This window comes from Mirounga leonina, unplaced genomic scaffold (genome assembly GCF_011800145.1).
Source record: "Mirounga leonina isolate KUSES-001 unplaced genomic scaffold, KU_Mleo_1.0 Mir_169, whole genome shotgun sequence".
Taxonomy (NCBI): Eukaryota; Metazoa; Chordata; class Mammalia; order Carnivora; family Phocidae; genus Mirounga; species Mirounga leonina.
Window position 1 is genome coordinate 9800573 of NW_023270431.1, and position 14144 is coordinate 9814716.

Here is a 14144-nt window from a genome sequence, read left to right on the forward strand (position 1 = left end):
ATCTCATAGGATTTTCACTGTAAAACATTAAAGAGTGAGAATATATGATTTAAAAAAATAGTAAATTTTAACATACTGATAATATATAGCAAATGTTCAGTTTAGAGAGGCATTTGAATATAGAGGTTAATGGCACAAATCTGGAGAGAAATGCTCTCTTCAAATCCTGTTCAGCTAACTTTTATCTCTGCTAGAGAGAAACTTCCTCTGGCAATTCCTGGGTATAATCTGAAACTAGCCTCCATACTTGGCGGGCAAAGACAGACCACAGAAAAAGGCAGACCACTTCAGATTAGTAGGCAGCAGGTTTAATAAGCCAGGGGAATTACTTAGGAGGCTTAAGTCAGGTGGCCACAAGACCGGTAGATCTCCACACCTGCCCACCAGAATCTTCAACATTCATATAGAGGCTTTAACTGTATTCAGTCATATACCCTGTCTGGATAGCCTCAATACCACATTTATATCTCAAGACATATACATGGAGGTGCTTCTGGGAGTGGGGAAGGCAAGCAGAACACACATCCCAAGGATAGGGAGTCTTCAATATCAAGGGCCCAGCTTGCGGGTCAACTGGTGGTCACATTTTCTTTATGACCTTCTCCAACAATGTCTGTGACTTTGAACAAGTTATTTAAGTAATCTTTGTTTCAGTTACCTCTTATATAAAGTGGTGAATATAATAGTATCTGCTTCTTTGAATAGGGATTAAATTAAATGAGGATTAAATTAAATTTAAATAAGGATTAAATTTAAATGAGGATTAAAATTTTAATACATGTTAAGGGCTCAGAATAATTTTTGACAAATGTTATATATGGCTGGACATTTATTATTATTATTACTGTCATCATCATCATCAATGTGATTATTACAAATAGATAATCAGTAAAAGTAAAATCAGAAGATAAATTTTAACCTAATGGAAGGCCTGGAATAACAAATTAATTAATTTAAATGATGTTCTACAGGTAATGGAAAGACATTAGAATGTCTTCAATAGGAATATAATCAATTAAGAAACGGAATGAGTATAGCAGCAATGGAATAAAACAATGAGAAGAATACAATGTCATTCTCATCCATATTTTTCCTAGCATACACCTTCAGCACAAATTACATAGCAGATATTGTGCATGCAAAGGGGAAGATTATCTCAGACAGTTCTTTTAGAAAAAATAAGCATCTAACGGTCCATTGAGACTTCAGGTCATAGACCAAGAGAAAAACGGAACCAATACAATTGCTGTTTAAAATGTCGAAGTTCCAGGGGCACCTGGGTGGCACAGTTTGTTGCATCTGACTCTTGGTTTGGTCTCAGGTCATGGTCTCAGGGTCCGGGAATCGAGCTCCGTGTTGGGCACCACACTCAGCATGGAGTCTGCTTGGATTTTTCTCTCCCTCTCCCTCTGCTCCTCCCCTCCAGCTCTCTCTCTCTCTCTAAAACAATAAATAAATCTTTAAAATGTGAAAGTTTGGGGTGCCTGGGTGGCTCAGTCAGCTAAGCATTCAACTCTTGATTTGAGCTCAGGTCATGATCTCAGGGTCATGATCTCAGGGTTGTGAGATCGAGCCTCGAGTCCCGCTCCACGTTCAGTGGAGAATCTGCTGGAGATTCTCTTTCTCCCTCTGCCCCTCCCCCACTCCCATGCACTCATGTGGGCTCTCTCTCTCTTTCTCTCAAATAAATAAATAAATCCTCAAAAATAAAATAAAGTGTAAAAGTTTAGAGGGTGCCTGACTGGCTCAGTTGGTAGAGCAATTCCCTTTTGATCAAGGGGTTGTGAGTTCAAACCCCATGTTTGGCATAGAATTTCCTAAAAAAAAAAAAAAAAAAAAAAACTTTAAAAATTCAAAGTTAAAACACTTTAATATTTTATAAATGCTATTGATTCCAAGATGTAACTGCTGAAAACACAGGATTGTTGTTATCATGTTAGGTGTAAGTATGACCTTGTTATTGTCTTTATTTGGAGATTAGGTATTATTTAAAGAAATGTATATGGGTCCCAAATTGATAAGAGATGAACTTGTAATAGTTAATTTTGTGTGTCAACATAGCTAGGCTATAGTACCAAGACGTTTGGTCAAACAATAGTCTAAATGTTTGTATGAAGGTATTTTAAAAATGAGATTAACATTTAAATTATTAGATTTTGAATAAAACAGATTACTCTTTAATATGAGTGGGTCTTATCTAATCAATTGAAAGCCTTAAGAGAAAAAAGACTGACGTCCTCCAAGGAAGAGGGAATTCTACCTTTAGACTGCCTTTGGATTTGAGTTGCAATATCAATTCTTCCCTGACTCTCCAGCCTACTGGATATGCCATTGTTCTGTTTCTCTGGAGAACCCTGACTAATACCCCATACAAGTAGAATCATACAGAATTTGTCCTTTTATGATTGTCTTATTTCTCTTACATAATCTCTTTAAGGTTTATCCATTTGTAGCTTGTGCCAAAAATTCTTCCTTTTTAAGGCTGAATGATATCCCACTGCATGTATATAACATATTTTGTTTATCCATTCCATCCATCAATGAATGAAAGCAACTTGGGTTGCTTCCACCTTTTTTGACTAATATGAATAAGGCTGCTATAAACATGGGTACGCAAATATCTATTTGAATCTCTGATTTCAATTCTTTTGGGTATACACAGATGTAGAATTGCTGAATCACATGGTAACTTTAGTTTTAACTTTTTGAGGAACTGCCATATCCTTTTCCATAGTAGCTGTACTATTTTACCTTCCTATCAACAATACACAAAAGTTGCAATTTCTCCACATCCTAGTGAACACTTACTTTCTGTGTTTTGTTTTGTGTTTTAATAATAACCACCCTAATGGATATTAAGTGGTATCTGTTTGTGCTTTTGATTTGTATTCCCCTAATGATTAGTGATTTTGAGCATCTTTTCATGTGCTTTTGGCCATTTATATATTTTCTTTGTAGAAGCATCTATTCAAATCATTTGCCCATTTTTTTTAAAGATTTTATTTATTTATTTGACAGAGGGAGAAAGAGCACAAGCAGGGGGAGCAGCAAAGGGAGAGGGAGAAGCGGGCCCTCCCCTGAGCAGGGAGACCGATGTGGGGCACGATCCCAGGACCCTGAGATCATGACCTGAGCCAAAAGCAGATGCTTAACCAACTGAGCCACCTAGGCACCTGCTTTGCCCATTTTTAAATGGAGATTTGTGAGTTTGGTTTTGTTTTGTTTTGTTTTTAAGTCATAAGAGTTCTTTTTATTTCAATCTTGATCTGATATATTATTTGCAAATATTTTTCCCTTCTTTCCCTTTCACTCTGTTGATAATGTACTTTTATGCACAAAAGTTTTTACATTTGACATAGCTCAATTTATCTATTTTTTATTTTTGTTGCCTGTGCTTTTCGTGTCATTTCCAAGGAATCATCACCATATCTAATGTCATGAAGGTATCCCATGTGTTTTCTTCTAAGATTGTTATGGTATTAGTGTTCTTATTTAGGTCTTTGATCCATTTTGAATTAATTTTTTGTATATCATATAAGGTAACGGCCCAACTTTATTCTCTTCCATGTGGATATCCAGTTTTCCCAAAATCATTTGTTAAAAAAATTGTTCTTTCCCCACTAAATAATCTTAACAACCTTGTCAAAATCAATTGAACATATATGTGAAGAATTATTTCTGAGATCTCTATTCTATTCCATGTGGTGTCTTTATGTCAGTACTATGTACTATTATGTTACTGTAGTTTTGTAGGAGGTTTTGAAATCAGGAAATGTGAGACCTCTAACTTTGTTTTTCTTTTTCAATCAAGGTAATTTTAGCTACTCCTTAGATTCCCTTGAGATTTCAAATGAACTTTAGGATGAGTTTTTTCTGCAAAAAATGTCACTGGGATTTTGATAGTGATTCAACTGAATGATGGATTGCTTTGGGTAGTATTGACATCTTAAGGAATTTGAATCAACCAATCAATGAACATGGGATGCCTTTCCATTTGATGGTGTCTTCTTTAATTTCTTTCAGCAACAATTTGTAGTTTTCTGTACACAAGTTGTTTACTTCATTGGTAAAATTCAGTTCTGAGTGTTTTATTCTTTTTTGATGCTACTGTAAATGGGATTGATTTTTTAATGTCATTTTTGTATTTTTAATAGTTCATGTATAGAAATGTAACTGATTTTTGGGTGCCTGGGTGGCTCAGTCAGTTAAGCAACTGCCTTCAGCTCAGGCCATGATCCTGGAGTCCCGGGATCAAGTCCCACATCGGGCTCCCTGCTCAGCAGGGAATCTGCTTCTCCCTCTGACCCTTCCCCCTCTCATGTGCTCTCTCTCTCTCTCTTTCTCAAATAAATAAATAAAAATCTAAAAAAAAAAAGTAACTGATTTTTTGAGTTTATTTTGTATCCTGCAACTTTACTGAATTTTGTTTTTCTATTCTAATAGGTGTGTGTGTGTAGCCTTTACAGTTTTCTACATAAGAGACCATATCATCTGCATTTAGAGATAGTGTTAATTTTTCCCTTTCCAATTTGAATTTTCTTTATTTTTCCAGACTAATTTCTCTGGTGAGGTCTTCCATTACTATGTTGAATATAAGTGGCAAAAACAAGTAATCCTTGTCTTGCTGCTGATATACAGGATTACTGGAAAATATTTCAGCTCTTCACCATTGAGTAAGATGTTTGCTGAGGATTTTTCAAATATAACCTTTATAGTATTGATGTAATTTTTTTCTATTGTTAGTTTGTTAATTGTTTTCCTGAAAGAGTGTTGAATTTTGTTGAATGCTTTCCCAGAATCAATTCAGGTGATCAGGTATTTTTGTTATTGTTTTTCACCATTCTGTTAATGTAGTATATTATACTGATTGATTTTAGTATGCTGAGGCATCCTTTCATTCCAGGAATAAATCTCACTTGGTTTATAATCCTTTTAATACACTGCAGAGTTCAATTCCTCGAAACCATGCCAAGCCATCATGGAGAATGGTTTAGGCAAGTCTGAGTAGAAATCTCACAAAAGTCCCTACCATTTTGAATGGCTTTTTCTTGGTTGGGCATTTTTTTTTTTTTTAATTGCTGTAGGTCTTTGACAGACTTCCAGAGCTCCTATAAAGTTATTTCCACCAGTCTCTAGTTGTTTATTTAATGCTTTTTGGAAGAATAAGGACTGAAGCTTGCTAGTCTACTGTCTTGCTGGGGTTTCCCAAATCTGTTAATTCTTTAAAAATGGTATTAATATATGCTAGCAATTGGGGCGCCTGGGTGGCTCAGTTGGTTAAGCGATTGCCTTTGGCTCAGGTCATGATCCTGGAGTCCCTGGATCGAGTCCCACATCGGGCTCCCTGCTCGGCAGGGAGCCTGCTTCTCCCTCTGACCCTCCCCCCTCTCATGTGCTCTCTGTCTCTCTCATTCTCTCTGTCTCAAATAAATAAATAAAATCTTTAAAAAAATATATATATATATGCTAGCAATGAACATATACACATTGAAATGAAAAATCCAGTATCTTTTACAACTATATAAAAAATGAAATACTTAAATATAACTCTAACAACCCTTGTTTAGAATTTGTATGCAGCAAACTACATGAAGCTGATGTAAGAAATAAAGGATGTAAATAAATGGGGAGACATTCTGTGTTCATGGATTGGAACGCTCAAAATAGTAAAAGATGTTGATTCTCTCCAAACTGATATGCAGATTTAACAGAATTGCTAGGCATATTTCCACAAGATTTTTTGTACATATAGGCAAGTTTATCATAAAATCCATATAAAAAGGCAAAGAAATAAGTGTAGCTAAATCATTTAAAAATAAGTACAAAGAGGAAAAATCAATCGACTAAATTTCAAAACATGTTATACAGCTACAATAATCAAGAGTCTGTGGTATTGACAGAGGGAAAGAAACATAGATCAATGAACTAGAACAAAGAATTCAGACATATCGCACCAATATTCTCAATTAATTTTTGACACAGGTAAAAAGGCAATTCAATTGAGTAAGGACAGTATTTTCAATAAATGGGGTAACTGGACATCCATAAGCCAAAAAAAAAAAAACCCCAGAAAACAAAAAACAAAAACCTCAGTCAAATATCACACCTTATATGAAATTAACCCAAAGTGAATCATAGATTTAAACATAAAACATAAAATTTGAGACTATGAGGTTAATAAAAAAAGAGAGAGAAAACTTTGGAATCTAGAGCCAGGTAATAAGTTCTTATAATTAAGACATAAAGCATAATTAATAAAAGGAAAAGAGTGATAAATTAAACTGCATTAAAATTAAAAATGCTATTCAAAATATTCTGTTAATAGAATTAAAGACAATTTACAGAGTGGAAAAATATATTTGAAAACCATATATCCAACAAAATGCTAGTATCTAGAATATATAAGGAACTCTCCAAATTCAACAGTGAAAAAAAAAATCTAATTAGAAAATGGGCAAAAGACGTGAAGAGACATTTAATTGAAGAGAATACACAACAGAAGATAAGCACCTGGAAAGATGTGCAATGTTATTAGCTGTTAGGGAAATGCACATTAAACCACAGTGAAATGTCACTCTATGCCTATCAGAATAGCTAAAATAAAAAATAGTGACAGCACCAAATGCAAGAGAGAAAGTGGAAAACTGGATCACCCATAAACTTCTGATGGGAATGTAAGATAATATAACTATTCTGGAAAACAGTTTGGCAGTTTAAAAAAAAAAAAAAAAACTAAACATGCAACTACCATACAGTCCCACAGTTACACTCCTGGGCATTTATCCCAGAGAAATGAAATTCATGTTTCCATCAAAACCTGTACAAGAATATTTATTGAAGCATTATTCTTAATAGCCAAAAGCTGGAAGCAACCCAGATGTTCTCCAAGTGGTGAATGGCTAAGCAATCTGTTATATCCATAACAGGGAATACTACTCAGAAATAAATAAGAACAGACTATTGATACATTTATAAACTTGATGGATCTCCAGAGAATTTTGCTCAGTGAAAGAAGCCAATCCCTAAAGGTTTCATTTTATATGATTCCATTTATAGAATGACATTCTTGACCTGAAAAAATTATAGAAATGGAAAACTTATTAGTGGTTGCCAGAATTTAAGGAATGGGTGGTGGTGGGACAGAAGTGAGCATGGTTATAAAGAGCAATATGAGAGATCCTTGAGATGATGGAAATTTTTTCCATCTTAATTTATCCCAATATTATTTTTCCGGTTGTGGTAAGTACTATAATTTTGTAAGATAATACTATTGGGGGAACAGGTAAAGGCTACAAGGGACCTCTCTATATTATTTCTTAAAATAGTATGATAATCTATTATCAAGACATTATCTCAAATAAGCAGTTTAAAGAACAGCTTTTTGTTCATAGTACAAGGTAAGATGTCTTCTATTAAAAACTGTAAAAGTAGAAATATTTTTAAAACATGTAAATAAGGTCAGTTGAGTATCCTTAACTTTCTTGTTTTATATAAGAAGATGAAAAAATAGAATGCCATATGGGTAAAAAACTAAATTTCTTTGTTGTGGAAATGACTATAATAAAGAACAAAATATCAGAATTTCAAATTAGTTACAAATGTCATTCCTTCACTTGATGACTACACCATGAATATGTTGTTAAATGATATTAAAAGAATATTGAAATAAGAGGATTTAAAAACTACAGTAAAACCAAACTGAATTTGAAGATTAATCTATTGTTTCCTAAATTTTAACAATTATAAGACACAAAATTATATTTATGGCCATTAAACAATTTAAAATTTAATTTAAAGTTTATAGTTATACTTAGTAACCAATAAAATAATAAGCTTGAAACCACTACTTTAAATATATGTGTATTTAATAAAATGATACCAGATGTTAAATAATGGAGACAACTTTTGTGTTTAAGTGGTAGAACTGGAGGTATCTTTTTAAATCTCTATTTTGTAAATGTTCTCAAGCATCAACATGCTAATATAATTTTTTTTTAAATTCTAGGTATCTTCCAATCTAATATTTTATGAAGTGACATTAAAAGAAGTAGCTTGGCTATGAAAATGGAAAAAGATAATCCAGTCTTTACTCAGATGAAGATAACCATTTATAATACATAGCACATATTCATAAAGTATATTAACTCATGAGTATTTGTCATTTAAAAGTTATCTTCTGAATTCTACATTTGATCTTGATGATATTTGGTATCTTAAGGGATGAGCAGTGAAAGCTTTTTCTCTGGGAATCATCCAAAATAGTTCCTATTCTCTGGGAATCATCCAAAATAGAAACTTACACTCTCCTCTTTCTTCCTCTGTAATAAACCATAACTGTTCAAAAAGACTCACCCCCTTTCCAAAAAAATAAAATAAAACCAATCCAAATTAAAAATTTTTCCCAACAATTCTAACTACACAGGCTCTTACATTTTCCTCCAACTTTTCTTCTGCAACACTTTTTTCTTTTCTCTTTTTCTCTTTCTTTCTCTCTCCCTCCTTCCCTCCCTCCCTTCTCCCTCTCTCTTTTTTTTTCTCATATTGTTGCTTGTTAGCAGTTTTGGCAGATGTATTTAGTAAAGATGAGGTCATACTGAATTAAGGTGAGCTTTATTATTTTTTTAAAAGGTTTTATTTATTTATTTCAGAGATAGAAATGAGTGCAAGTGGGAGGGAGGAGCAGAGGAAGAGGGAGAGAAAATCTGAAGCAGACTCCCTGTTGAGCATGGAGCCCCTGGGAGCCCTATGCGGCCGGATGTAGGGATGGATCCCACAACACTGAGGTAAGTAAGAGTGTGCAATAATGTACTATGAAACAAGCTTTCAGAAACCACTGCCAACACATATTATTATTGAACCTACAGACATTTCGGCTCCTAATATGTTAAAGGTACTGTGCTAAATTTTCCTGGTCTAGAAATGGACCCAGGCTGAAACCCGAACCTACTGAGACTGGAAAGCCAATTATATTACTTTTGATATTCACCCGGTCTTTTAGTAATTACTCAGGATTGGAGGACTCTGGTGATCTGTTCCTTGCACTTGGAAATAGGCAAGCATGTTGTCAGTTTTCAAAATAGTGAAGAGAAGCGGAGGACTGTATAGTAATCCCTGAGAGGAGAAAAAGACAGATTTCTTAATGAATGTAAAACAAGATCCTCTTTCTGCTCACGGATTATCAGAAGCACTGGCAAATTTATGGAGACCTGAAGGTCAGAGACAATGGTTCTTACGACTGGTATGTCCTGCTTTTATGTAAGAATGTCACCCAATAAATCTCATTTTTCACTTAGCCTTGTATCTTATTGTTTTTCTAGGTCTATATTATCTTTCTAATAACCATCTTAAATCTTTGGGCAAACTGTGTAAATGAAACCAAAAAACAAAATAAGGTATAATGTCTGCCTCAACAGACTTATATTCTATCTGAGACTCAGAAACACCAAACTTATCATACTTGCAAATTGACATAAAAAAATTAAAATGCCAAATGAGTTCTGACTTTTGAGTGCTCAATTCTAGCTGTCAAAGAAATTCTATAGAAGATGAGAATTCATCTGCTTTTAAGAGGAGGGACAGGAGAGCTAGAAATTTGCAAGAAGAAATTTATAGGTAAAACATATATGTCAGAGAAAAGATTAGTGTGAATGGAATAAGAATAGTGGGGATGGAAGGCTTACGCTTTCCTTATCACACTAGTGATATTTGGTCTTTTAGTTGACTAAAACTAATGGCTCCTATATGCTTCACTTTAAGTATAAACAAAATGCAAATATTTAAATAAAAATATAGTTTTTATTAGTACGGATCAAGATTTGCTTCTTTAAACTTCTGAAATATCTACTTAACCAAGTGTTTAGATATATACCTATTCAATAGTTTGTCTTTTACAGAACAAACATATGCCTTTTAGAACTACAGAATTCTGTATTGGTACAAATACACTAACAGCCACTAATTAACCTATTTTGCCAATAAACTGTAATACTGAAGTCGGCATTTTTTTTTCTCAGAAAGTATTGATAAATAGCCTCTTTGTTAATATAATAGATATTATATATTAATATATGTTAATATAATATATAGTTAGATAAATAGATATTTGTTTAGATATAAAAGTAAATAGATTTTGTTTATGTATGGAGGTAAACCAATATATCATAAAAGTCACCTGGTTATCTGGCAACACAAAAGTTTATTATTAAGGGTATTGGGAAATCACAGAAACGAAGAACCAATGCTGTGGAAAGCTTAAGGAGCACTCCAAGCAGCTACTGAATGTAAACCAGAGTAAAGAGGAAAAATGGTTTGCATGCTACAATTGGTGGTATATGAATTCGAATCCTACTGTCTCTGTTTGTTGTTTCATGTATTAGAGCCCTTAAAGAACTTGAAGGGGACATCCAGTTGGCTGAGCCTAAATCATGTGACTATTCACTAGTTCTACTTGGGTAGGAAGAGGGAGCATAAAGCTCTTCCCAAGAATATGCCAACAGGGGATAGCCCCCAAATTAAATCTTCAGTTAATCAGAAGGAGAAGTGAATGCTTAACAGTCAAAAAATAACTTTTTTTTCAAAAACAATGCCTATAAAACTAAAAAAGCATATGCAACTTAGTTAATTGGTCACTAATTATAAGCACCAATGAGATATTCAGCACTGTGCTAGTACTCTAGGAGCTATATCAGCACTATAAAATTTCGGATCTTATCTAAGGAATCTTGCAATTTTACTGACCATAAAAAAGTGATACAGATCTACCTATTTGTATCTATCATCTATTTAGCTAGCTATCATCTATTATTATCATCTCTATCCATTATCCATATAACAGAAACAGTAGGAATGCTCCAGCCTGACAGATACATACACAATAAGATCTAAATGTACTTGTAAGATTGTTTTAAAAAGTGTCTATTTGCTTAAATTACCAAGGTGCCTGGGGAACAAAATATAAATATATCCCTATGGAATATAATCCCTAATATGGTTGAAATCTTCCTACTTCTTCAACTTTCAGAACACTCCCCCTTTTTCACACCAAACTTTATCCATGCTATCCTCCATTTCAGTGCTCAAATAGATAAAGCTTGTTTTTCTTCTGCCTGAAATGCACTTCCTCTTATCCCTGCTATGTCTGGGTTCTTTTTTAACATTTAAGATTCTCTGCCCATCATTATCATCGCATTGCTCTACGTAAAACTCATTTATTTCCTAGTTAGTTCTTCTCACAACATAAAGTTAATTTGTTTCTGTGCTTACTTGTTTATTGTCTGACTTTTGATAATGGCCTGACTATTGTAGCTTCTGTAGACCCTGACCTATGGCACATGGCACACAACACATACTTCGTAAATTATTTGTTGACTAGACGAATGAACGATGCTTCACCCTTTAGAAATCACGGGGCTAGATCACTTGTCTGAAACTTAAATGCATAATTTTTAAAGACTGGCTTCCATTCCAGAAAGAAAGGATTATGGTAGATTTTCTAGGGCTTTATAGAGGATAAGAGTATCCCCCTGATGCTCAAATTTATGTTTTGCACAAGTTTAAAGAAGATGAAATACAGTCCACGTTAATACTGAAAATAAAATTTTTGTGTGGATATTTTCCCCAAATCAGTGGAGAAATATTTAAAAACTGGCTGAATTAATCCTCAGAAATATTATAGCTATAACAAATGTCAATACAGAGTGACAGAGGCAGCTGCTAGATGGTCTTAAGGGCCAAACATTTAAAGTGATTGTAGTTCAAGATGTGATAATTCTTTGGCCTCAATACATGACGGCTTGAGGCTTTCATTCACTGTGTGGAGAGAGTGGAGAGTACGGAAGTTCTCTTTATCAAATTCCAAAATACTAATCCAAATGAAGGTGAAAAGGTCTCCAGTAATGTTCATAGCTTGGGGAAAAGAATTAGAGCAACAAAGGCAGTGACTAAAGGATAAATGCCTTTGGACCACGTGAATTAGAAGAATTTTACAAGGTGAGCAATTAAAGTGAACCTTCAGAGGTAATGAAAAAGGTGTGATTCTCAATTATTCAATGTTGATAAAAATGATCCATGAACACAGCAAGTTAGCTACAAAGAATTGTTAGCAGAAACAAATATAATCTGGTAAATTAGTCTATGCCATAGGTTGGATATTCAAAATGAGAATGTGAAAGAATCTGATGAACACTCATATAATTTAATGGATGAAATCCAAGGAGTTACCTTTAAAAAAAAAAAAAAATCTTATTTAACTTTGGGAAATGAGAGGCATAGCATTAAAGAATCTGAGAAAAGATCAACTCTCTTTTGTTATTTTGATGAATTAAATGGGTAGTAACAAACTGCTCACATTTGGAAAATTGATACTTGATAGAAATACTGCCCCAAACCTTGAAAAAAAAAGAATTTATACAGTACCAGAAAGGAAAAAACAAAACAAAACAAAACTCCTGTCTCTTGCTTTATTGTGACCATTTCATCAACATAATAGAGATTCTAACTTGAAAGATTTTAAATTATGAAGGGATTAGTATTGATTATCTACTTCTTCAAAGAAAGCAAATCAAATCCAGTGGCTAAAATAATAATTTGTTCTCTTTCATGCTTCTCTAGGTTGACTGAACTCAACCATGAGGTTCTCTCTTGGGTTACCTCAAGTGGTTGTGGTCAGATATTGCCGTCTGAAGTGTTCTCAGAAGTAGAACCTGAAGAGAACTTACTCATATGTGGCAATTGATATGTAGTATTGTCTGGAAACTCTTATGATGCTGTCTACTACAACACCTAGATAACCTCTCCATATGATTTTGGTTTCTTATGATACAGCAGTTGGATTCCGAAGGGCAGTATCACAAAGTAAGTTATTCCAAAGGACACACAGCTGCTACTCTCTTAAGGACTGGGTCTGGACGCAGGCAGATGACCACCTCTTAATATTCTGTTGCACTGAGAAGTCATGAAACTTGCCTGATTTCAAAGTGAAGTGGCATGGTCCTATATCTCAATAAGAGAAATGTCAGAAATTTCGCGGTAATTTTTAATTTTTTATAGTAAGTAACACTGTATGGTGACTTTTTAAAAATCATTACATTCAAATAAGCAATTAGAAACAAAAATCTTGTTGACTTTTGGAGGACTTAGTTCTCTTGAGCCACGAAGAAAATAACATTGGTATCAGTAACATGTCATGTATCCATTTTCAAGCTTTATCTGTAATGGCATAGATCAGTCACATTGGTGTGTCCAACCCATTCACCACTGCTGGAATTTCTGCTCACATATAAAAAAGCAAAATCTATTTATATTGATAGAAGAATATTGTAAACATAAATGTAATACCAAAAGCATCCTGACTTGCCTTTCTGAAATTCAATTGTAAGGAACACAGCCATATGTTTCTTCCATGTATGTATAATAAAAGACTTCAGTATGAGAAAACATTATTTTCTGTATACCCTGAGAAATTTGATTTCAGTGACTCCACGGATTTGTAGAATGTCTGAGATCTAAACTTAATATTATGTCTTCATTGTCTTGGACTCAATAAAGGAACTTAGAATGTACCCAGGAAAATGAGTTCACTATTCAACTATATTCCTGTGTTCTCTGAGAGAGCTCCATGGGTGCTTTCAAGAAATACACACTAATATAAATCCAGGACAAGGAGGACAACGTTTTGTTGTTGTTTGTCCAGAACATTTTACCAAAGATATGCCACAAGGTATTTCTCAAGTCATCTTGTGAAATAATGGAAAGTTAGATTGATTACTCAATTGCTAGATTCCATTGATCTAAAAAGAATAACATCAGTGAATTTTTGAAACCAGGCAGAGTATGAATTAGAAACACTGATAACATTAGATCAGATGAAAATGCTGGGTTGAGACATGTATTTTGAGAAGCAATTATTATTGTTTTATTTGGATTGTTGAGTATGTGAGCTATTTCGAATTTCAAAAGGACTCCAGTTAATTTCAGAACTTGAAGGGCATAGGACAAAAAAAAAAAAAAAAAAAGGAAAGAAAGAAATGACTGAAAGATAGTCTTAAGTACATATTAATTCAAAGAAGATATTTAAAAAATGACCAATTATTGTGGGAATTTTGGGTTTAAGGAAGTGAATTGGGTTCTCAATTACACAATTGATT